Source organism: Globicephala melas, chromosome 18, assembly GCF_963455315.2.
Source record: "Globicephala melas chromosome 18, mGloMel1.2, whole genome shotgun sequence".
NCBI classification, from domain to species: Eukaryota; Metazoa; Chordata; class Mammalia; order Artiodactyla; family Delphinidae; genus Globicephala; species Globicephala melas.
Genome location: NC_083331.1, coordinates 22,671,420 through 22,697,675, shown reverse-complemented (window position 1 = coordinate 22,697,675; position 26,256 = coordinate 22,671,420). Strand labels below are relative to the sequence as shown.

The 26,256-nt window shown below is 43.7% G+C and overlaps 1 protein-coding gene across 7 annotated transcripts in view; it reads right to left on the bottom strand.

Moving 5' to 3' along the window:
* ENOX1 (ecto-NOX disulfide-thiol exchanger 1) overlaps positions 1 to 26,256 on the bottom strand; it is a 604,918-nt gene that overhangs the window by 427,738 nt on the left and 150,924 nt on the right. Inside the window, exons 1-2 of one of the 7 annotated variants that reach the window (XM_060288268.2) lie at positions 20,432 to 20,515; positions 18,509 to 18,614 (exon numbers count right to left, since the gene is read on the bottom strand). The exons of 5 other annotated variants lie outside the window; for them this stretch is intronic. The gene's annotated coding sequence lies outside the window, so the exon portion shown is untranslated. Of the gene's footprint in view, positions 1 to 1,875; positions 1,896 to 18,508; positions 18,615 to 20,431; positions 20,516 to 26,256 lie in introns of those variants that run through there. One more of the 7 variants, XM_060288269.1, reaches the window with a different exon arrangement.

Below are 26,256 nucleotides of genomic sequence, written 5' to 3'. Positions count from 1 at the left end.
TGAAGTTAAGTCAGAAAGAGAAAGACAAATACCATATGATATCACTTATATGCGGAATCTAAAATATGCCACAAATGAACCTATCTATCTATGAAACAGAGTCACTGACATAAAGAATAGACTGGGTGGCTGCCAAGGGGGAGGGGGTTGGGAGAGAGATGGAGTGGGAGGCTGGGGTAAGCAGATGGAAGCTTTTATATGTAGAATGGATAAACAAGGTCGTACTGTAGAGCACAGGGAACTGTATTCAGTATCCTATGATAAACCATAATGGAAAAGAATATTTTTTTAAAAAGCTTTTTTGAGAGATAGACACACATATTCACACAACTTTTATTACAGTATATTGTTATAATCGTCCTATTTTATTATTTGTTTTAGTCTCTTACTGTGCCGAATTCATAAAGTAAACTTTATGATAGGCATGTATGTATAGGAAAAAACAATATAGAGAGGGTTCAGTACCATCCAAGGTTTCAGGCATCCACTGGGGGCCCTGGGATGTCTCCCCCACAGATAAAGAGAACTACTGTATATTATTAAATAAAGAATAAGTTTGAGAACAATATGACCAACATAATGCTGTTTCTATTTTAAAGTATGTCTTCGTGTGTGTATGGGGGGAGGGGTAGTATGTGTATGTATAAAAAATATTTAGAAGGGCAGACACTAAAAGGGTAATTATATTTACTTCTGGGGAGGTAAGTGAAATTAGAGAGTAAAAAGAAAGACTATAACTGTTAATCTAAGTATCTGTACACTGTTTTATTTATCTATGTAATATTGTGTTCATATACAACTTATATGTTTTATTAAAAAACTTAAAAGCGGCACCTAGTCGCTATTAACGTTATCTTTTCCTGGACTACTATTTTGGGTTTCTATGTGTTTATTTACTCTCTAAATGGGAGAAAATTATTCATACTTAGTTGGCCAACAGATAATATGTGTGAGCTCCTGGCTGGCAATGCCCCTGGGGTGGTGGTTTCTGAATCCCCTTCTGAGTTTCACCTTATGGTACAAGTTAGTCTGGAAACTTTTAGGGTTTAGCTAGCATTCATTGCGGACTACCCTAAGTGATTGGGGTGAGATTTCTTTTTTCCTCCTTGCATATTTCTCTACCCCCAAACCCCAGCAAACACAGAGTGACAGAAAAGCTACAATCCCTGGTGTGTTACATGGGGAAGGGACTTCACCACCTGGGATGGATTTTATTCTTCCCCTTCTGCACCACCCACTAAAAAAGGACAGTAAACTACTGGGAATTGCAGTCTATGAAGATATATAAAAATCTGGTGCAGAGAAGCTCTGCTACAGTTTTTTTTTTTTTTTTTTTGTCTGCGCCACACAGCTTGCGGGATCTCAGTTCCCCGACCAGAGATTGAACCCGGGCCCCAGCAGTGAAAGCCCAGAATCCTAACCACTAGGCCACCAGGGAACTCTCATCTGCTATGGCATTTTGAACATGTCAAAAAGCACATGACCCACAGGAGAGAGCTGCTCAGGCTTTCTACTGGTACAGAAATCCAGTGCTGGCCAACAACTTTTCTCCTCAGTTCAGCTCTATCAGCCTCGTAATCAGTAGAAATTCCTTCGGGAATCCTGCAAAAGGCTATCTGTCTTATTTTCCACTGGTATCACGTCTTTATCTTTTTCTGTGTCACCACTGATACTTAAATGGAAAGTTGGGAGAGGCTGTCAGGGCCTACCAGCCAGATGACACTATAGATGTGTTATTTTGCAAATAAAAGTCAAGTCCAAAAACATAACACAACACTGCTAATGGACAAAAGAGGCCACAAACACAAAAGGCGTATGTGGACAAACACAACCGTTAGAACTTTTCTACACCGCAGTGGTGTATCTGCCACTTACTAATCAAGCGTGGCGGCTCTCCAGGGCGCTAATTCTCCCAAGGACCAAATACCCATATACGGTGTATGTGTGCAGAGAACAGGGAACATTTCAATGACAGCTGCTCTGAAGATCAGGACCAAGGGGAGAGAAAGGAATGAAAAGCAGCATGACAATACAGAGAGACCAAAATCTGAGTGGAAATAAAGATAGACAGTGGGGAATAAACAGGAGATTAATACCTATGAAGTGATGAAAGAAGATAGAGTCCCAGAAGGGGTACCAGAGACAAACTCTGTAAATTATCAGTAGGAAACGGAAGCTCTGCTGGGAAAGACCTTCAGCCTAATTTTTTTCAAACTTAAAACTGGGATTTTTGCGCCACGAGGAAATAACAGGTAAGCGGGGAAGCTAAGGCAATTTATCACAGTGATCATTTCCACTGATAAGCATTTCTTTGTTTGAACAAATGCCCACTCTTAAAAACCAAGTTGCAACTGAACTAACAACTCAGTTTCCAGTGACGTTCCCTGTTAAAAAAAAAAAAAAAAAAAAACTTCCAGAAAATGTAATATAAAGAGAGTGAATATATGATATGTTTTTGGTCTTTTGACAGAGATAAATGCGCTAGAAGAACACCTGCCACTCTTTACTTTAAACGTGGAAATAGTGGGTTGGCCTAAAAGATGTAACAGGTTACAGAAAACCCCGAACGAACATTTTGGCCAGCCCATATATTCAATCCATATACCTTCTATAATTTCCACATGTGAGAGGTGAGAATATGTTTAAAGATACCCAATATCAGAAAAATGTGATGTATATCAGGATTCTGTTGGATCTTGTCAGCTACTCATAGCGAGATAAGCCAGCAAAGGAGGGGCCAGAACTTGCACTAGACTTGCCGCGGGAGCAAGTGCATGTGTGCAGAGTGGGGAAAGCATAAGGCGCACGCTGACCTCTACTCGGGACAAAAGAAAACTAGGGAGTCCCAGGACCCGGGGCCACATGCAGAAAGAGGCCCGGCAGTCCTTGGAAGCCGTCCTGCAATGGTCCACAGACACTTATCTGTCAATGGGGAAGCAGCAGGGCCCTGTCCCTGGGCTGGACTTCTCCCCAGCATAGCCACTGGTGCAGCCAGTGGCGTTAGTTGGGCCTCGATCCTACAAGAGAGACCAAATGATTGAATAAGAAGAGAGCTCTGACCTGGACCACATTCAAGCCACCTGAGGTTTGGGAAGTCAAGACACAGAAGGTTTGCTGTTACTAAGAAGGTTAACATCGAGAAGGGTTAACATCAAATGGGCTGTCAATGCACCACTGGGACTGGGAACCATGCCCAGGGCCATGCAAGTTATAGTGACACACAGCGAACACTACAAAAGGGTCTCCTATTGGTAGGAGCAGCATAACATCACATCCAATTTCAAATGATGGAATCTCCTCAAAGGTGAAATTTTGCACTTGAAGTCTGTGGTTAACAACTGTTTCATGGACTCGTGGGACGCTGACTCTGGAAAAGCAGGCAGACCGTCAGCCTAGGCTGCCCAGGCTCCAGTATAACAACTTGCCGCTTAGCTTTGAGCATCATCACCTAAGCTTCCAGGGCCTCGGTTTTCTCATCCCAACACTCTCTATGGCCACCTCTGGAAACTCTTGAAGGCCACGAATTTTTGTTATGAGGCTCCTATCACAAATATAATCTTAGTAAACATGATCCTATACTGTGGCATTCCTACTTATTCAACAAATCTAAAGGGGAGAATCACACCCCAAAATGGATGTTCAGAACAGTCCAGCTTCCTCCACCCAAATTCTCTGAAAAGCAGACATGGTAACAAGCCAACCAAAACCTTGGTAAGACTGATCATGAAATAAATCATGTTCATCCCAGCTGAGCACAGTCTCCCTCACCCCTCTGTGCCCAGCTCAGTCTTCCCTCCATCAAGGGCTGGTGTGTCAGGACTGGCTTTGTCCCGCAGCAGCTGGGGGCCATCGGTCCCGGCTGCCCTCTGTGGGCTGGACACAGCTTGTGGCGAGGCTGGGCAGTGGAACAGTGTCGGGTTTCACGAGGAGGCAGGAAGGAGAAGGGCTGAACTTAGAGACACACAGGAAGTGGGGTGGGGGGCCTGGGTATAAGGGACACAGGTGTGCCCAGGCCAATCCAATCAGGAAGAGTTCCCAGCACGACCCAGGGTTCCTAGTACAGGTTGCCCCTGTAAGCAGCTTTTTTGGCAGCAAAGAGCTGCTTGCAGGAAAGGGGTCTCTGCAGGAGGCCTCTTTTGTCTTGTCACTAACCTTAAACCAGGCACCCCGATGCTCTACTCAACTCCAGCCCCAGCACACCTTTCAAATCTCTTGATCACGTAATACCTTGCCTAACTTGTTGGTTCTTTCCACAGATCAAAGAGGTACAAATGAAGAATAACTAATTAACATATGACGAGATCTCTTCCCTAGCTTCCCCTTCAGTAACCTCACGAACAAACTGTGTGAACAAGGTAGCATCTAAGGAAAGATCACAAGAAGTCCACAAGCCTGCACAGAGGCGGATGGGGACAACTCTGACCCCCCCATCTCAATGATTAACTGAGGTTACTTCCCTTTTTCTCTCTAAAAACTTTCCTGGCTGAGCAGAATCTTTGGAGGTGGTTTTGTGGGGGGACACTGAGTCCACCATCTCCCCAGATCGCCAGCGTTCTGATTAAAAGCAGCTTTCCTTTCTACCAACATTTGCCTCTCTCTCGAGTACTGATTTTTGAGCGGTGAGCAGCCAGACCTGAGTTCGGAACCCCCCCCAGTTCTCCAGGGAAGGCCACCCCCAGCTCAGTCCTACTCCAAACACAAGTCTGAGCCAGAGTCTCTCCCAGGCCCACAGGAGCCTAGACAGCTACACGGGGACCTCCCAGGCCTAACCCAACCAGCACTTCTCTGTGGTCTTGGCACCAGAGGGGGAAACTGGAAAGAAAAGGGCTGGAGAGGAAAAAAACCTTTATATGGTTCTAACTTTATGGAGAACAGCACAAGCTTTCTAATGGTGCCGCTTGGAAGCACGTCGACGTAAAGCCCAGGGGACTCAGCTCACAGCCCCTCATCTTTCATAGAATTCCAATCCTGGCACAATCCTTGTATGAGGATTAAATTTATTCAGAACCAATTTTCCAAGACTTCAAAATATTGCACACAAGTATTTGTTTTTACTAATCTACTAAATCTTTACAAAATTCCTTTTCCTTTGGTTAGAAATGAACAAAGCAGGGTTAATCTCTGCATCTTTTTCAACCATGGAAGCACAACTGAAAGAGAACAGACAATCTACCGCAGGTAATACAGAAAGTTAAGGAGGATCCTCGGAAAAACCGGTCCTGAGGGGAGTAAAAGGTCACTAGCACAAGCCCTTGCCCCATGAAGCCCCATAGCCCACGGACAGCCAGCAGAGGCCAGGCCAACCCAGAACCCTCCCTATTCTCAGATACCCATGGAACAGGAGGCAAATTCTGAGGATGTTCAGATTGGGTTTTTCTGATCTCAGTGGGCAGTTGCCACATGTGAATTCAAGTCCTTTAAGAATCCACTCACAAATGCTGAGCGTCTCTGCTTTATCTATAGAGATTTTCAAAACACCTCCTGTCTCTCCCTACTCTTAATAACGTCATCCCCCAACATTCACTGTATAACTGTAAAGAAGCAGGACCCATGGGGCCTTCTGGGGATAACCCCTCTCCCCACCTCCTAGACAACTGTCTCTGATGCCCAATTCCTGAGTTGTTTTACAGATGCTAAAACCCCCACCAAATAGAAGACTTTACCTGATGACCATGAGCACAGAGGCCCCAGATCTCCTGGAGCCTGAGGACTGATAGTGTTAATTCCTGTGATACCGCCCTGCTATCTCACGATCAACCAATCAAAGAACTGTGCACGAACTGATCACACACCCTGCCATGTGACTCTCCTCTCTCACTGTACCTTTAAAAATGCTTTCCTGGGCTTCCCTGGTGGCACAGTGGTTGAGAGTCCGCCTGCCGATGCAGGGGACGCGGGTTCGTGCCCCGGTCCGGGAAGATCCCACATGCCGCAGAGTGGCTGGGCCCGTGAGCCATGGCCGCTGAGCCTGCGCGTCCGGAGTCTGTGCTCCGCAACGGGAGAGGCCGCAACAGTGCGAGGCCCGCATACCGAAAAAAATAAAAAAACGCTTTCCTGAAACCCATCAAGGAGTTCAGGGGTATTTTGAGCACTAACTGCCCTGGATGCCTTGCCTGCTGCCTTACAATAAACGCTGTGCTTTCCTTCACCACAACCCGGGGTCAGTAGATTGGAAAGCCGACCCAAGTAACGTAATGAATCTCTAACCGTTCCTCAACCAACGAGTCTGAAAATGGCAGGCACGTTTCGCCTTTGTCCTACCAGGATTTTACAAGGTTGAGAACGATGCTTTTCAGTTTGAAATCCATCGTTACACAACTCTCCTTATCTGGCAAAGGGAAACAGCCCAATCACAGTTCTCTGCTGAGCATCATTAGAGGAAGCCAAAGAAAGAGCAGGAGCAGGAAAACGGGTCAAAGAGCAACTCTTTAACTTACCAAAGCACAGGCCACTTTGCCCAACTCACAAAATCACAGCCTGCTTTATTCAGCTCATCCCCTCATGACCATGTACAGACGAGGAGATTTTTATCACTGCAGTCTCATTCCACAAAATAGGACTCCATTTTCTCATCTTTCTGAATGGCCATGAAATAATGTACATCTTGTAAATAGAGGTTGGTTACTTCAGGGAGGGGGACAGGAATTAATTTCAAACCTATCACATAGTTTCAAGTTATTTCCTGTGAGATTTCATACGGGGTGGGGGGGGGGCGCCCAGCACTGGAAGCCATAATTTCCATATTTATTGGAAATTGCATCTCAGCCAAAGTGGTACATTGTGTCCTCACAGTGAGACCTCACCCAGAGAAACAGAATTAACTCACCCTATCATCGTAAGTGTCCAGGGTCTTTTTCAGAAAACTGTAATATTTGACCCTCTAATTCAGACACTGTTTCTTTAACTGCACTGCATTTTAGCAGACTGTAATTTAAGGAACTGATTTCTAACCTAATAAACTTCTTTGCCAACTAAACCAAAGAGTTGACATCTGTGTAGTGCATAGGAAGTGATAATAGAACCAAATGGCTACTTTTTTTGAATCAGACATCTCCCAGCCAGATCGCTTAGCTGGGTCTTTATTTATTTATGGCTATATATTTTCTTCTCTAAAGCTGTTTCATAACCTTCTAAAATATACTTTTCTATAAAAATATGTATTTTTATATATGTGGAAACTACATGTGCTTATGTATGTGTTTACATGTCTGTACACGTGTGTTTACGTGTGTATGCATGTGTATGTATGTGTGAGTGTACGTGTGTACAGACTGGCACGAATTTAGACTGTGAGGAAACGACTGATAAAGGATGCTGCATATTTCATGTATAATGTATCTGAATACTGGATTTTACAACCACTGCTGATGGCATTATGCTGTTTTATTAAAATTACATTATGCACATTATGTAATTAATTCACTGAGGCTTCCAGCTCAGAACACAACCCTCCACAAATCTGGATTTTTAGTTTTAGTTTTCTTTTGTTTTAGGAGTGTTAACACCTATTTAAGAAGACAGCATGGGGATGGCACGAACATTAACACATACACCACAAAAAATGTGACACATACAAACTCTTGCACTAAGAGAAAAATTTTGAGAAATTAAGTAAAATTAGTTAATGAGAAAATAAATTGGCTATTATATAAAAATGTTAAGAACCCAATATTTTCTTAAGGAGATTTGCACTGAAGATAGTTGACATTAGTCTTAGATCACCAGTACCCGATCTGACTCATTAACTGAACTGAAATACAAATAAACAGTATTGATTAGGACAGTCGGAATTAGGGACAAGCATTTAACCTGTGGAGTTGACAACAGTACCCTCCCACAGTACGTACTATGGTAGATCAGGAGTCTGACCCAGGATGGTTTTTATGTTTTGGGGTGGTTTTTTTTTTAATGTCTTTAACAATGCCCTTTGCATCTATAAGTGATTTATTCAGAAATTTTTCAATGCTGTTTTTATTAAATAAATGCAAGTCTTTCTCTACTGTTATCCTTGTTTTTATTATATAAAAATATATATTTTGGCAGCCTTGCAAAATTAATCTTAAAATATTTCCCCCAAATTATTACATTCCAAGTATATATCCTTGAAAAGGAACATCTGTTTTATCTCTGAATAGTTGAAATCACGTAATGTTTATGCCCTACTTTAAAATATCATCTAAGGAAAAAAATTAAATTTCCAGGTTCATCATATCTACTTTCACAGCTCCTCAATTACAGGATATGTATTTTTTTCACTTTTAACATTTTTGAAAATGAGATACATCCTAAAATAATAGCCATATTAAATCTGGATTTACTCTTTATTTTCTCCTAAAACACTATTAAAGCATCTAGCAATCCACAGTGTAACAGACATGAGAAAATACATTATTTTCCACACGCCTACGACTTACTAAGCGTGTAGGTAGGTTCTGCCACATGTTTAATGTAACAGTACTTCTCACACACAGAAATTCCTAGAAGCAGCCTAATACCCCCAATCAATCGCCTTTTTGCTTGAAAGAGGGGGAAAGGTGGCACCAGGAGCCACCAAAAAGAATAGAGAAGTGAAGTACATACTTCTCCCGTACCCTTTTCGGCAAGCAATGTTCATGTGATTCACTTCTGGCCAATGAGAAGCAAGCAGAGAAGTGGCAGTTCCAGGAACGCCTACGTTCAACCAACAAAGAGAAAAGACGTGGCTGGTGTGACCTCTTTTCTTCCCTTCTTCCTGTCTTACTCTTTAAGGATAATGGTACCAAGGCTCAGAGAGGTTAAAATAACTCACCTCAAACCATGCAGTTGGTAAGTGGCAAAGCCCGAGGCAAATCAGCCTCAGGGCAATAGGCCAATTCCTTAGCAGCCAATTTCTTCCGAGTGCTAAATAAAAAGTTACTGGGGTAATATGCACCAGTCGAATCAAATTTCATCATGCAATCCTTTATGTAACCAGCAAAATGTAAAAACAGCACTCTCAGGTAGTTAAAAGCCTGTCCCATTCCCCACCCACTCACCCACCCACACAAAGAGAGCCTCCCCAGAATCACTCATCTATCCTGTTGGAGTAACCCACAGTTACTGCCCCCTAAAATTCTGAAATCAAACAAGCATGGCCGGTGCTCTCTGACTCAAGCAATTGAGAGATTTTATTATCTAATATGTAAATCTCTTAATACACAGCCCAACTACTTGATTTAGAACACACACACACACACACACACACACAGTCTACAGTAAAATCAAGAAAAACTAAAATAGAGCAACTTTCACTAATTTTACCCCCAGAACATTGATCCTGCCTTGGGCAAAGTAAATAAATCAGTGAAGCTGTAAATACAATATATTTTCATTACAATCATTTTCCCCATGCCTTCATTCAATAAGTGTTGAACAAATACTTGAAGACTAGAGATTTGGAGGGATGTCTGACCAGGAAGCCCCACACGCCTTGGACCAGAACTGAGCAGAGCCGGAACTCAATTCTCAGGTCTTTTTGCCTCCAATTCTAGCTTTAGGACCTTAGAAATCCTGAGCCCAAAAAGTGAACCTAGTATAACCCCACGCAAGTGAGAAACTAAATCCAGATGCCAGAGCTCTGTCCAAATTTGCCGAGCACTTGCTCTGAATGAAGTTCTACCCAGAAGGTGATATACATTAGAATAAAACATGTTCCTGCCCCCAAGGCCCTTGAGTCCCTGTGACCATTGTGTGATTTAAATAATTCAACTGAAATCAGAGACATTATCAGTAACAGAAAAAATTTAAAAAGAAGTCTCATGGGCCTCTTAAGATACCTCAAATTAAAATGAAGCTTTCCGTTTGACAAAACCCTAAAATATATACTCATCAAGATAAATATGACCAGAATGATAATGGCCACAATGATAACATTTATTATTGAGCACTTACTATGTACCAGGCACTATTTCAAATGCTTTCCAACTTCTAATACACAACAAGAGCATTAGATATTATTATCCTAATTTTACAAATGAGTTCACAAAAAAGCTTAGAGAATTACTTCATAACTTGTCCAAATTTACATATGCTAATAACCACTACACAATTCAGCCTCCAATTTCAAAAAATCCTGCCAGTATTCTATAGTTCTTTAAAAAGGGATAACAACTCCCGTACACACACGTACACACAGACACATAGTTTTATCTGTCTCTATAGGTCTGCTTGCTTTGAATATCCCAAAATTTAATCAATATCAGGAAAGAAAGCTAGAAGCTGAGATAAATACTACCCATACGGAATGGGCCATTTGAGGTTAAAAAAAAAAAGAAAGAAAGAAAAAATCAGTAAGGTGAAGAAAATGAAGAGTTTAACAAGACAGTTTCCAACACTTCATACTTTAATTGTGAATTGAAGGAATTATTGAGGAAAAATATTTTTAGAAAAGCATTTAAATTTATCCTGTGCGTATCACTGACACTAAGGTCATTTCAACACAATGATTTTCAAAGTAAAAGAAACAACTTAGGGTGGAAGCACCCAAGAGATGATTACGATAGAATCAACACTGATTTGCTCCAACGTCCCAGGAGAAGAAAGTATAGACCTCATCTCCTCAAGATTCTGCTGGGATTGGATGTCTTTACTTCATTAACTGCTCATCCATGATACTATCTGAAAAATGCTGACCCTGCAGCTTTGTGCAGACGACTGCTGTCGCCTCAACAACTCTGTTTACTGGAATATCCATTTTCCTGTCTAATAGAGCCCAGAGTTGGAACTTCCTCCACTTGAGCTGATTTTCTACTGCTTCATTTATGCTACAGCTGTGTTTGTACTAGGCGTGAGATATTTATCTCCATGATCATATACAGTCCAAGGTAAAGAAAAATACAGGTAGAAAATGAAAAGGAAGAGACACTCCTTTCACTGTCTTTCAAAGTAGAACAATTACAATTAGGTAGGGGAAAAAATACCTGTAAAAATGAACTCAAATCATTTTTTTACTTATAAAGGAAAACTGCTGAGCAAACTGATGTAAATTGTGTATGTGTGTCTTGTCTCACCAATGTGCAAGTTTCCCTACTGGATTATAAGGTTCTTGAGGGCAAGGGTTAGATTCAAGAAACCTCATCTCTTACATGGGATGATGCCAAGGCCTGGGCCGTGGTGTCTGCGTTGCCCACTGTGCACTCTCTGGTTGCGAAGGAGCTGAGAAGATTTGCTGATGATCATGGCCAGGTTAGTCACTACAGACCCAGGGCAGCACCCTGCCCACGGGAGGTGCTTACTGAATATGAGTTGGACTAAGTGGAAATAATATCAGCATTACCCAGTTACCTCCATTAACAACCAGTTTAGATGAGCTTTGATATTTTCCAAATTGTTCGTTTGTTTTCTCCTTTTAGAATTGTTACTATTTGAAAGTTTAGGCATATGGTAATACTTAGCTGGAAGTAAATATTTAACCCAATCTCTACTAAGTAAAGTCCTTAACATTTTATATACAGTCTGAAGACATACATAAAAATATACATATACATACACACACACATTTGGAATAAAAGCTGGTCTCGTCATAGAGTGCTGTTTTCTACGCGGTAGCAGTGAATAGAGATTTACACTTCAGGAGAAGGCAGGCACCTTACCATTTATCTTCCTTCAGCCCATCAACTTCCCTCTCCCCCTCTACCTCTTCAGTCATGGGTGCCTTCATATTCAGAACACAGCAGCTGCTTATTTTAAGAAGTCCAGAACTTCACAGCTGCTCACTGTGCTTTCTCGTTCCATTCCCATTGCAAAGCTGTCATGTTGTTTGTCAAGTCTGAAAATCTCTTTCCTACTTTTCATTGGAGACACTGATTAATTCGATAAAAATAGAATCCCAAACTGTCATAGCTCTTTCAGTCATCTTAATTCATTGTAATTGGTTTTTAAATATTCAGTTCCTGATTTCTCATAAAACTGAGGGCATCACACATGCGTGAGCTGTCGTTATTTCTTAATACTAGCAGTGGTAATAGTACGGTACCCGTCCATTCTTCCCTGTTGTCTGTATACTTTCAACCCTGATTAGTATGTGTGTGGCTGATAAATAATTGATTTGATTTTATAGTGAGTGACATATTTTGAAATCTGCAAAGCATCTTATGCTGGGAATTTAAGCCAACCCTTTCTTTCCCCGAGATAGCTCTGGGCGCTCCTGCAATAATAAGTTGGAGCAGATCCTGACTTTCCTATTAGCATCTCACAATTTATGAGCTTTTGATAGCCATGAGATGAGTTTTAAAGGATGATTTTAATTCCCCAATGCACCTAGATAACTAGAAAAATAACAGACAATAAACGAGTGCTTTAAAGAAGGAATTTAAGAATTTAAAGCTTCATCCAAGCTGAAAGTAATCAACAAAACTTTATAATGGTCCTGAATTGACTTCAATATTCCCTTGACATTATTAAAGGAATGTATCAGCTTTGAATAACTTACTCCATTTAGGCTGCACAACTATCCTATGACGCAGTAGTCATTATCTACAGTTGTTACATGAGGAGATTTGAGGCTCAGATATTTTAGGCAAATTACAGAATTAGGAATTGGCAGATCTGAAGTTCAATCCAGATCCAGCTGCATTCAAGTCTAGATCCAGCCACATTCACAGCCCTCACCAACCCCAGGAAGAAGGTGAGTCCTTGAACTTCCTGATATTTACAACACCCGTGTGGGTCCTTGTATCAAGTTTAAACCTAAAAAAATTCAAAGTTCATCTATTTCATGGATTATCCAAGACTTTGGGGTTCAGTTTATCACTGGCTACATACTGAGTAGGAAATGACAGGGCTACAATTTTCAACCATGATCATAAGTAAAGATTTAACATATGTGGGGAATTATTTGAAAAATCAAATATAAAGAAACTTGTACCTCAAATAATAATTTTCCCAGTAGAATTCGCCTAGCAAGTTTATCATGCAAATCAAAGAAAAGTGTGTATTGTTCTAAGCAAAACTCTTTAGGTAAGTTTCTATCAGTATCACCCACTGTCAAAGTGTTAAATTCTTACTTTTGTTACTCCTGTAACCAAAGCTGATCAAACAATCAATCACACGCCTTCTGCAGCTCCAGGTAAACCACTTTTAATTAAAATATCCTTCAATTACCAACTCATTAAAAATTCTGAACTCCATGGTAATTGAGAATTTAAGCAACAAGTTTGGCTGAATCACCACCCAAAAATACTGAGTATAACTCAGTAAGTGAAGAGAATTAGAAATGGATTTTTTTCCTAAAGAGAATTCAGATTATATCAACTCACTGGTACAATTCCGTGTATTTAAAGACAAACACCTTTGATAGGTCATTATTAGGAATTTAGCTAGTTATGCATTAGTTTCTACTGGGAAGCTTTACTACATGTCTTGTGACGGCATTTATACCAGACTATCTTTACAAGGATGTCTGTAAATTAAACAGCCTGGAAGGATGAAGACGGCATCTCCCTCCAGGACAGAGGACAGACTGGTTCCCTGACCAGGATAATAAAGGCTGAGTACATTTGCCAGCAGCCCTTTATAAGACTGGTGGCTTCCCTCTGTGACCGCCTGGAGGGGTGGGATAGGGAGGGTGGGAGGGAGACGCAAGAGGGAAGAGATATGGGAACATATGTATACGTATAACTGATTCACTTTGTTATAAAGCAGAAACTAACACACCATTGTCAAGCAATTATACTCTAATAAAGATGTAAAAAATAAATAAATAATTAAAAAAAAGACTGGTGGCTTCCTAAACTCTGCCTTCCTCAGCTGTGACACAGACCCATCAGGTGTCAAGTACCCACCTGGCGTCACTCAGTGTTGCCCCCCCGGGAACTGGGGGACAAGGGAAACTGACGCAAGCAGGAAGCTCGCGCCGCAGGCTGTGCCACGTGGAATAGAATCCTTCGTGTCTGACCCAGGAGTTTTGTGTCTTTTTCCAACACGTATGGAACTGTGGCAGGCTCACTTATTAGCTCACAGGCAGGGTAAAATCTCAGAACCTTCACTGCTCTTGACAGTCATGTGTGACTGATTAAGTATTTGCAGAGGCTCACCAACTCCAAGGGAAGTTTTTGCACCTCCCTCTGAAGCCTGACACTCACAGCCATCACCTGCGCTCACACAATCATGGCAAACCCACTACAGAAAACCACCTTCCTACAAGACCCGGCCACCTGATAGCTACTAAAATGAGGGGCGACGGGAACAAGTGGAGGAGGCTTGTCCACTGCCGGGTTATTAGTGCCATCGTGACCATGGACCTATACGCCCCAAACAAGATATCCTTCTTACTCCCTGATTGATTACATGCTTTCCCAGGCTGACCTGTAAATCCCTGCCATCAATCAGTCTCATGGGAAGAAAATCTCGTATCTTGCTCCCTCTCTTCAGGCTACCCCAAGGGTGATACAAGCCAGACAGGTTTTGAGGCACTGAGGTGCCCCAACATGCTTCCTTTTCCCCACCTTGCGGGTCAGGCTCATGGACAGTAATAACCAATATTTACAGAGCACTTCTCAATAATCATTTGATCCTTCTCCCACCTGGAGATGCAGACAATTTGTAGGCTCTCTTCACAGAAGCTCAGCAAATCCAAGGGGCTTCGCCCAAACCCACAACTGGAAACTGATGAAACGGACACGTCAGCTCGCGGCTTCCAACTCTTTCTTCTGCAACCGTTCCACCCTGTACGCCACGAAACCCAGAAGCCCAGCAAATGGCTCACCCAGGAGCTCAGAACGCGGCTCCTCGGCCTGCGCCTCACAGGGAACGCCCACGGGCGGCGTGGTTCCGCATCCTCCCAGCACAGACAGCACCTCCCACGTCTCCCCCGCCCCGGGAGGAGGGCTGCGCCTGCGCACAGTGCCATCTGGCCCAGGTTCCGGAAGCGGAAACCCAGGGGTCCAAATCAACCACCCCCCAACACACCTGCACAGAAACTGAGGCTGTGCCCTCCAGACCCCACGCTGGCCCTCTCATTCGCTCCTTCACCCACTCTCTGAGTGGCCCCATGAGAGGCAGGGGAGTACACTGGTTAGGGAGCAGGGTCTAGAGCTAGACGACATGGGATTTTTAACCCTGGCTCAATCACTTATTAGTTGTAAGATCTTAGGCGACTTATTTAACCTCTTTGTGCCTTAGTTTCATTATCTGTATAATAGGAATAATAACAGTACCTCTATTACAGGATTGATGTACAGATTGCATGAATTAAATAAAGTACTCCAAACAGGCCTACACTCAATAAATGTTATCTGTCACCACCACTCCAGCTGCTATGAGTCCCCACTGGACACACTGATCCCATTTTGGTTAGCACCCCAATTTCTCACCGTCAGGCCTGGGCCTGAAAGGTGAACTTCTCCAAGTTCCCCACACCCAACCCTACAAAACCCTACAAAACAGCAATCTAGCCTCGCCCACTCTGCCATCAGAAACAAAACTGTCAAAGAGAGTGCGATGAGCTCCAGAAATCTTTCTTACTGAATGAATAAATGTGTTGGGAAGACTCTGTCCTTCACGATATATATTCCGGGAATACAATGTTCTGGGCTGGAGCATCCTCTACCTGCTCTGTGAGTAAATCCACATTGTAGGCAGAATAATGACCCCTTTCCCCTCCCGCACCCAAGATGTCCACATCCTTTTCCCGGAACCTGTGACTACGTTACCTTACCTGGCAAAAAGGACTTTACCGATAGGAGTAACAAGGACATTGAGATGGCAGATTTTCCTAGATTATCCAAGTAAACCCAATCTAATCAGGAGTCCTTAAAAGCACAGAAACTTCCCCAGCTGTAGTGAATCCGAGAGATGGCAGTCAGAAAGATTCAGATCATTGCTGGCTCTGAACATCTTGAAAGGGGCTACAAACCAAGGAATGTGCGTGGTCTCCGGAAGCTGAAAAAGGCGAGAAAATGGATTTTCTCTGCAGCCTCCAGAGAGGAATGCAGCCCTGCTAACAGTCTGATGTTAAACCAGTGAGACCTGTGCTGGACTTCTAATCTCTAGAACTTTAAGATGATACATCTGTACTGTTTAAGTCGCTAAGTTTGTGGTAACGTCTTACTGCAACAATAGAAAACTAACAGTCCCTCCCTCTGGATCCTCCTACTAGGGAAAGACCACAAGCCAGTATCTGGGCACTATGCCGTGCAATTAAGCAACAGAAAACCACATACTTCCTCACTAATTCATTCTTTCATTGAGTCACTCAATGAACTTCTGAAGCACCTGCCATATGCCAGGCACTGTTCTATGTGCTCCAGAACACAACAGTAGAACAGAGAGAAACAGTTGGCTTCTGTTCCATGGAGCTTACGTCCCAGAGGTAAGAGAGAGAGACAGTAAACAGGCCAATCAAGAAATAAAACAATTTCAAACAGCGACAGGTGCTGTGAAGAAAATAAAACAAAATGAAGAGATAGAGAACGCGGGGGCAGAGCCAGGGGAAGGAAACCCCAGACTGGGTGGGAGGAAGGCTCTCTAAGAAATGACATTTGAGCTGAAATCAAAAAGGTACAAGGAGTCAGCAAGGCAAAGATCCAAGTCAGATCCTGAGCTGCTAACCCATGGCTGACCGAGGCACGCTTACTGAGAAGGTAAAAGATGAAATAGCCACTCTGAGAAACTGACGCAACTTCTTGCTCCAAAGAAAAGGACACCGTGTGAATTGCTTCGCTCAGTTTCCTGTCCTCACTCTTCACAAGCATGACTCCTAAGGCTTTATTTTTTTAACATACTTTATGAGCAGTGTAAAGGCAGCATTACCCCCCGAGTCCCTGACATCACTCTCAGTGCTCTCCTTATCTGAATATGGATGCGGTTAGATTCCTGGGACGGCTGGATTGCTCTCGTTTTGGTGGACTTCCCTGTGGCTGGCTGTTTCCTGTCTCAGTGACACTGGCTCCAGGACCAAATCCATCGCTCAGGTTCAGACCCAGATGGAGAGCCAGAGCCCATGCAGACCCAGCTGGCTCCCCTGCACACTTAATGAGGAGAAAAATATCAAAGTCTCTAGACGGTGAGTAAATGGGTAAACTTCTCTCTCCTGTCTTATCAGGTAGGAATGACGGTCTGTGCCGTCCAAATCACACACACACACACAACAAGCCACTCGATTTGTCTATTATTGGTAAATAGGATCTTGCTCTGACATCTTTGGTAAAATAGTGAAAGCCACTCCAATTTTGATGAAGACTGTCATAGTGTCATTAATTATTTCTCACAATTGCTCCTTTCATAGGTTCTTTATGAAGGTCAAGCTAGAATGGCCAAGCCATCTGTCTCAAGCCAGCGTTCCCAGACATATACAAGCAATCCCGAGCAGCGCGAGCCATCCCGTACACCTGCTAAGACTCTCTCCCACGTATACTTTGCCATGTGAGAAAGTTACAAAGGCGAGATATGCAAAACGATTCCAGTTCTAGAGCTATTCTACCCATTTTTGTTGTTTTATACGTTAACACAAGAAACTTACATATAGACTTCATACTGAGTGGAAAGCCTTTTGCGTTGGCGAGTTGGGGTGCAGGGTTAACACTTCACAATGATAATTCACTGACCCTGAGGATGGTGCTCAGATTTCAGAGCCAGAATGTGAGTCTGATTTCCAACCCCACCATACAACAACGGTACGACCTTGAACAGGGCACACCTCTGACCAAGCATCAATCCTTTCTTCTCTATAGATTGAAGTCGAAAGAAACGCCCTTTCACCTGTTTCAGAGGGTTCTCACAATTCCAAAATGAGATGTACTTTGTGAACTAAATGTAAGTGTAAACGCAAAGTCCCCCCCCACCCCCCACCCCAGCCTCCTCACTCATGGTGCTACAAATATGTTGAGTTTAAGGCAAAAGCCCAGGTCCCGGTTCTCCGTACTCCACCCAGGATTCCTCTCCTCAGTGACTCCCTATGAGATGCCCTGGTGCTTGTGGGCGTGGCTGTTCCCGCACCCGAGAGCATTCCTCTCCTCTTCGCTGTGCTTTTCGTGGGCTCCACTGACCACTGTTACTCTGCCACCCACAAGTCACCATCGACCCCCCCCCACCCAACAACATTCTCTGGACAAATAAGTTCCTCTAAAACGCCAACCTCCAGGCCCGGCCATCAGGGAAACCATTTCCACTCTCGGGCCTTGCTCTTTCAAAAAGGCACCACCAAGAAGAAGTCGTTAGGCACTGAGACCAGTTCCTTGCAGGAACTGGAAAACTTTAAGGGCCAGATAATAAATATTTTAGGCTTCAAAGGCTTAAGTAATGTATCTCTATAACACATTCTTCTCTGCTTTGTTTTTACAATGCTTTAAAACCCTAAAAACAATTCTTAGCCTTTCATCCTTACGAAAACAGTCACAGGCTGGATTTGTCCCGAGGGCCGGAGTTTGCCAACCCACGCCGTATGCCACAGTCTCGTTCATGCCAGAGCACACTTGTTTGTGTGTGTGTGAGAGCAGGTGTCTTCTGTTGGTAAGGGGAGTTGAGGGGAAGCTAGTTAAGTCAGGAGAGGTACCTGGAGCCTCTGTTCCCTTGGACATCCAGGCTGTCGCTCAGTCTGGTCCCATGGGCAGATTTCTTCCCACGTGGCTTTCTCTCAGTCCAGCCTCTTTCAGGGAATCCTAAGCCATGGGAGAGATCGGTCCATGTCTGAGCTCCAGAAGTAAGCCAGGCTCAAGTCCTCACCCTGAGGGCTCCTGAGCGGTATGCAAATCAAGCATGTGGCTTCCATGCCCCCCGAACATTCTGTGACAGAAGGCCGCTCTGCCCACAGCACATGGATGGGACCTGGCGGCTGCAGTTACTTATGATACCATCCAGCCTGGTAAAAATGCATCACGGAGCCACCCAAAATATTTTAGACATTTATAATCTGCTATGCTTACTACCAAAAAAGAAGAGGAGGGGAAGAGGAAGGGGAAGAGAAAGACTGCAGAATGTTTCGCTTGGATGTCATTATTACCACAAAATCATTATTACCACAAAATCATTATTACCACAAAATATATCACATTTATCAAACACTGTCACATAATCCAAAAGCAAAAGTACGATTCCCCACCATTCACAGTTTCTAAAGGAGAGAGAGTAGATTTGGTCTTCCTTTGGATGTTTTCTCCTCTTCAGAGAAAACTTAATTTCAGTTCTTCTTGATTTTCACATATATGCCGTGAGTTAAGGCCTCCCCAAGTGCAGAGGGTGCCCATCTGCAAATAGTAAGTGAGACCACCTTGGCCCACAAAGGAGCTAGAAAATGGGGCCCCTTCGGCTCTGTGTCTCAGCACAGTTTGGTTACTGAAGGTGCCTCTGTCGGGGGATGAGTGGGGAGGGGTGGAAGGCACCTCTTACTCTGGCAGATCCAGCTGTGCCCAAGGACACCCGTGTGTGTGAGCAGAGCCAAAATGGCTTCTCACCCCGACTTATGTCCTTGCCAGGCTGCACGACAACACACAGAGGCCCCGACTTGGTCCGCGAGTCAACGTCTGCAGGCCGGATGAATTTAGCCCACTTTATGCAACTAATAGCACTACGCTGACACAGAAGCTGGTCATAATATGTATGGCGTTGACTATGCTGGTGCTGACGCCATCACCCACTTGTCAGCTGGAGAGTCTTTGCTCCTTATCACTTAAGGAGGGCTGATTTTGAGAGGGACGGAGACATCTCAGAGACAGAGAGGGTAAAGCCGTCCACGGTGTGGTAAGTTGCAGGAGGAGGGTGACTAAAAGCCACGAAGATGAGCACAAAGAGAAGGGTAACTAGTGGAACAGAGCCGACAGCTGAAGCTGAGGATGGAAGCCTGTTCCCCGCAGAGGATGCTGAACGCCTGGAGGTTTAAACAGAAAGAGGACTTTCTTCAATAGTGGGAAGGAAGGTTTGGGAAACCTTGTTTGCACTGATGAAAGAGGTACACAGCTGAGAAGCCAGGAGGCCGGTGATGAGGTTTCAATCGCCCAGAGGGGAAAGAACAGACACAGGTGGGGGCCTGGAGATGTGTGAGGAGGGAAATCTGAAGCTGCCTGGAAGCTGCCGGGGCAGAACCAGCGATAGGTTGGAAGCGGGAAGAGGGAAGGGCGTGGTAGAGTCAGGGCTGACTGGAGTTCCTGGCCCAGGAAATGACTGATGGCTGTGTTTTGGTTGCCAAGACAACAGGCCTAAATGGCAGCCGGAGAGGCCTCAGAGTCTCTCTCTGGGATCCTCCTGCCGTGGGTCATGCTGTACAGACCTGATGTTCTTCCATTAAACGTACAAGATGTACTCTTGTTGCGTGAGGTGTGTGTATCACCTGAAAGGACTCTCCCTCCCCATTGTATCAGGATGCTGTGGGTTGCAATCATGCTTCAGAAACACATATTTTTCAGCATTGTTAGGGGAAACAAACATCTGTGACAACTAATCCGAACCCATTCATAGGAAACATAAATAAAAGCATTCTAACCTGTAGCATTATATGTAACTTCTTTAAACACGGAGAACGTTACAGCAGAGCTCTACCTTTCCAGCGGAGAATGTACTCCATATCTTCCTCTGGAAACTAAAGATACTACATATAAATTTGAAATCATATATCTCTTCAAAGCATTAATTTTTAACAAGGCCAAAATTGCTAACAACCAGGGAAAGTACCGATGGATAAATTATGTGCTCGGTACATAGGATACATTGTGAATTTGCATGCATATTAAATGCAAATAACTAGAAGAGCATAGCACTAAGGCTTCAAATTTATATGTGCAAAAGACAGTAAATCCTAACATTAAAGTTCTTCCCAGAAAACATTAACTCCCCACATCCCATGCAATGGCTGCACAGTCAGGGGAGTGGTCTCAGTACAGAGTTTAGGAAGAGTATAACTTGTATCACCCATGCCACCCACTCTCCAGACAGAGCAGACAAGACCGTCTGCATCCTGTGCGACAGAAGTAAGGTGCTGGCGCTGCCCAGCTTTTCAAAGTTTTTTTTTTTTCTCTTTTTTTTTCATAATTTGACAGGATAAAAGGTACCACCAAAACTGCCACTTTTGAATCACTAAGAAAATCTTTCTTCATTGTAAAGATTTCAACATTGAGGAAACGGGACAAAACACAGCTAACTTTGCTCTTCCACCAAAGTAAAAATCAGAGGTATGTGATGTCAACTTGGGAGGCTTTGGTGCCCAGTTATTTGGTCCAACACAAGTCTAGCTGTTGCTGTAAAGGTATTTTTGTAGATACAATTCACAGTATCCCTCAGTTAACTTTAGGTGAAGGTGAGCACCCTGGATAATCTGAGTGGGCCTCATATAATCAAGTTGAAGGCCTTAGGAGCAAAAACTGAGTTTCCAGGAGGAAAAAGAATTCTGCCTGAAAACTGTAACACAGAAATCCTGCCTAGGGCTTCCCTGGTGGCACAGGGGTTAAGAATCCGCCTGCCAATGCAGGGGACACGGGTTTGAGCCCTGGTCCGGGAAGATCCCACATGCCGCGGAGCAACTAAGCCCGTGTGCCACAACTACTGAGCCTGCACTCTAGAACCCATGAGCCACAACTACTGAGCCCGTGTGCCACAACTACTGAAGCCCGTGGGCCTAGAGCCTGTGCTCCCCAACATAAGAAGCCACTGCAATGAGAAGCCCCCGCACCACAACAAAGAGTGGCCCCTGCTCACCGCAACTAGAGAAAGCCCGCGCGCAGCAACGAAGACCCACTGCAGCCAAGAATAGAATAAATAAAATAAATTAATTAAAAAAAAGAAATCCTGCCTAAGTTTCCAGCCTGCTGACTTGCCCTACAGGTTCCAGATTCAAGGCTACGACATCAACTCCTGCCTGCTGGCCACCCCTATGAGTTTCAGACTTGCCAGCTCCCACAGTTATGTGAACCAATTACTTAAAATAAATATACTATATGTACATACACACAGGCGTAGATGTGTGCATATCTATTGATTCTGTTTCTCTGCAAAACCCTGACTGATACAAGACTCAAAGGGATTTCCCACTTAGAACAAAGTGTTCAGCGTTATAATCCATCCTGGTGGTTCGGTGAGTGTTGCTTGATTTTGATTACAACGTAAAAATTAATGTATTCTCTTTTTAGAATTTTTTATTGGGAGACATATAACATTATGTTCGTTTCGGATGTACAACGTAATGATTCAATATGCGAATATATTGCAAAACGATCACCATAAGAAGTCTGGTTAACATCCATCATCACACATAGCTTATAAATTATTTTTTTTCTTGGGATGACAGCTTTTAAGATCTACTCTCTTAGCAATGTTCAAATGTACAATACACTGTTATTAACTAGAGTTACCATGTTCTACACTACATCCCCACGACTTAGTTATTTTATAACTAGAAGTCTGTGCCTTTGGACTGCTTTCACTCATTTTGTTAAAATAGCTCCACCACTATGGAGTACAGGACTTTCTTGAAAATGTCCTTCCTGATACTCATTTAAAGACTTCTCACTCTAAGAGGCTGACTCTAAGAAGAAGAATGGGGAACTATATTTGTAAAAGAGGCTCATGAAAATCTTTCTGGTGGCTGAACATCTGCTCAGCAAGGCTGCTTTGGGGGCTCGCCTTGCTGTATTTATATTGTGAATTCTCTGTGGATGCTAAGTCTTGGGGGATGGAACTGTCCCCTCATTTACGGCCTAAAAGCACAACTCATACGATCAGCTCTAATGAAGCAAATATCCCTGTCAAGTTCAGATCAATTTCACGGGTTTAATGCCACTCTGACTGCTCCTTCTCTGTCTCCTTTCCTCCCTTGGCCTCAAAAGGCAGCTTACTGTGTGTGCTCTCCAGCCTCGGCTCTTCCCATCTCCTCTGTGTGACATGGAATGCTTATCCCCACACCCGGATCCAATTACTGTGTATGCGCAGCCCATCCCAGGCCTGTGCTCCCTTCCCGACAGCTAACTCTTCTCACACCCCTTTACTTATTGCCAACTGTAGGATCTCCCGGGAGTGGGAGGAATGAGGGAAAGGGTCGTAGCACGTCCAAAGGAGAACCGACCAAATTTTCTATCTTTTGCAAACTGTTCCATTGCCATGGTTCCTTGACCTGTAAGCTGGGAAGAGAACTGATCTATTCTAGAAGGCATCTGGACATCTGCTGTATATAATCTTTTGGATACGCCCTCTTTTTTTTTCGGACCAGTAGGGATGGGAGGAGTTCTCCGAGGCAGCCCCCCAGCCTTGACTGAAAGTTCTCAGTAAGCTCTCCTCATCTTCCGTCTTCTCTATCAGTCCTGTCACCAAGGCCAATCTCTTCTCCTTCTCCCTTCCTCACTGCAGCTCTTCTCACTATGTGCCTGCCTTCTCCCTCTTCTGAGTCACTGTATAACCCACAGCAAGAATCACCTCCCCCAATATACACTACCAAATGTAAAACAGATAGCTAGTGGGAAGCAGCTGCATAGCACAGGGAGATCAGCTCGGTGCTTTGTGACCACCTAGAAGGGTGGGATAGGGAGGGTGGGAGGGAAGGAGATGCAAGAGGGAGGAGATATGGGGATATATGTATACATATAGTTGATTCACTTTGTTATACAGCAGAAACTGACACACCATTGTAAAGCAATTATACTCCAATGAAGATGTTAAAAAAAAAAGATTACCTCCCCCATATGTCACTTTGATCGATCATGTGACACGTTGCCAAGTGTTCCAAATGTTTCTTCTGAAATTAAATTTCAGCCCCGGATCTCAAGTCCACCAGCTGACTCCCTGCTTTCCCCTCACTCTCCTCCTTTCTAGCTCTGCCCCCAGCTCACAGGCCCCACCCCTGTGCCCTGCCCCCTCTCTGCCCTCCAGAAGGTGGGGCTAACCCTTCTCTCTTAAGACCCCTCCCCTAATACGTTCCTGCTCTCCTCTGAATCTCTCCTCCGAAGGAATTCCCTTAACATTAAGAAATAACCCCTGCTCGTTTTTCACAGGTAAAATTCAAGAGGTGACGGGGCTTCTGGGTCCCACATCCCAAATAACTAACTCACTATGGTTTTCCACCATTCCTGCTTCAGATCCTGAGGCGGGGGCTCACGTACAGCTCACATCCAGGAAATCCTGGGGCAAAAAGGAACTACCTGAGTAATAACTTGCTTGGTTTCATCTGAAAGCACCCGTATTTGTTCCGTCCTTGGAACAAAGTCGCAAATGAGAAACCTCCCCCGAATTTAACCTTTCCTCTCGGCAAATTCTCTTAGACACGGAAACTAACCTACACAAGTATTATTAGGCATGCGTATCAGAATATATTTCCCATTGTGATTTGTGCACGTGTTGCATACAGTTATGGATGTATTTTTGGAAAATTGTTTTTTTAATATTTAATAGCCATTAAACGGGTAAAATAATACTCTGCTCCTTATGGAACAGTGAAAAGTCACCCTAGCACTTTTTGCAAGTATTTGCAATTGTAATCAGTAATGCAGGCAGAGAGAATGCCAGTGGTTTTCAATCATCACTGGTAAAAATGTAAATTCTTTAAAATTAAGACTCTGAAGTTCACCTGCATTAATCTACTGCTAATGCAAGCTGGGACTATTTTCTAGGATTCTGAGTGGCTTAACATCATCAAGACATGTCACAAGCTCCATCCAAATTATTCAGTACATACCACGCATTTTTCTGAACCTTTCAGAAGATGAAACAAGGAGAGGCAATGAGAGTGTCTGAAGAACAAAAGGAAAAATGAAGCACAGAGACCTCAGGCTAAAAGTATAAAACCCTTGAGAGGGTTTTAAGGACATTTTAGAGGCCTGAAAAATGAGAACAAATCAGCAGGCCCATTAACTCAGCAGCGAATTAAAGCACCATTGTTTCCAATTTCAGCCTTGAATATGGAGGGCACCAAATGGACCACGTTCTGCTTCCGCTCTGTAGGGAGAGTGAGAAGTCACCGCTCTGTATTCTTAACTGCCTTTCTTCTTTTCCAGCTTAAAAATGTAGTGAAAGAGTGACTATCCATTTCCTAACTCTTCTCCTAAAACATTATTACTAACTTCCCTAGGACCATGTTAAAGGGACAACAAGAAAATAAACAATCGGAGATTCAAAACACAAGTTCTATTCCCCATTAATTTCAACTTGTCTTCTTCCTTTTAGAAAAAGATGAAGTTTACTATCTTCAGATGTATGGTTCTTTACCTTCATACTTGAGACAAAATGGTAAAATACAGCATGTGGTTAATCCACAAACTGAAGAGCCTCTGAATTTAAGAAGTGGGCCATATTCCACAATTACATATATTTTATTGTCTCGCCTCATGGAAACGGGGTTCAATGCAGCTCCTTCCAATCCCTGGATGAAGTAAAAGGTCTGGAAGGTCTAATATGACCACATGAGAGATATTCCTTGAGAATCGATTTGTATTTACGCCAATTTGTTCGGAACACAGTCTCACCTGTTAAGTAGTGCTAGGCCCGCAGGTTAACTGCTTACAACTTTTGAAGTCATCGTTTGGGACTCTGCTTCCACATCTAGAAATCAGCGCATCCCAGCCGGTAGGTCTCAGCACACTGCTGTGCTGTGACTTGGTTCCAGGTTTGCTATGAGGTCCTGACACCCCTCAGCCTCAGAGAAGAAGGTGGGGCCCCGTGCAGCTGGAGAGGTCACAGCTGGCCATCAGCTTCCCCAGAGTCCAACGGCACAGTCCCCACTGCTCTGCTGAGAAGCACTGCATGTCCAGGGACACCCATGTTAACAGGCCGCTGCAGAAGGTACCACTGCCCTTCTGGAGAAGCCGTCCATGCAGCTGGGGGAGGCATTTGCATTCCAGACGTGCAAGGTACAGCTGGCTGAAGGTGGGCCTCTAGTAAGTTGGGGAGGGGGAACTGGTGGGCAAAGCTCTTGGTATCAGCTCCCCAAATTCTCTCTTTATGGGTTTCAGAAACTTCTTTCCACTGGGGGCTAACGTGCCCTTTCACTGGCATCCAAGCTACCTATGGGGTGACTGCTCTGACAATGAACACGCATTTTACCAATTAGGGGCCCCGTCATCATTTTTAATTACTTCATAGAAAAAAAATTCAAAGGGCAGTATCGGAGTATTGCATTTATAGAGCAAAGAAGACGATTAAAGCTGTTGGATTTTTAAAACATAATTCTAACCGCTGTAAAATTTGGAATAGTGGTAAAACAGCCTGAATATTTCTTAATCGATGCTTGTGTAGTATCTGACAGTGACTAATATGAATTCCAAGAGGAGAATCACTGACATCTTGATCAAGAATTCTATTTAGCTATTTAGGCAAATAGCAATGTGAAAA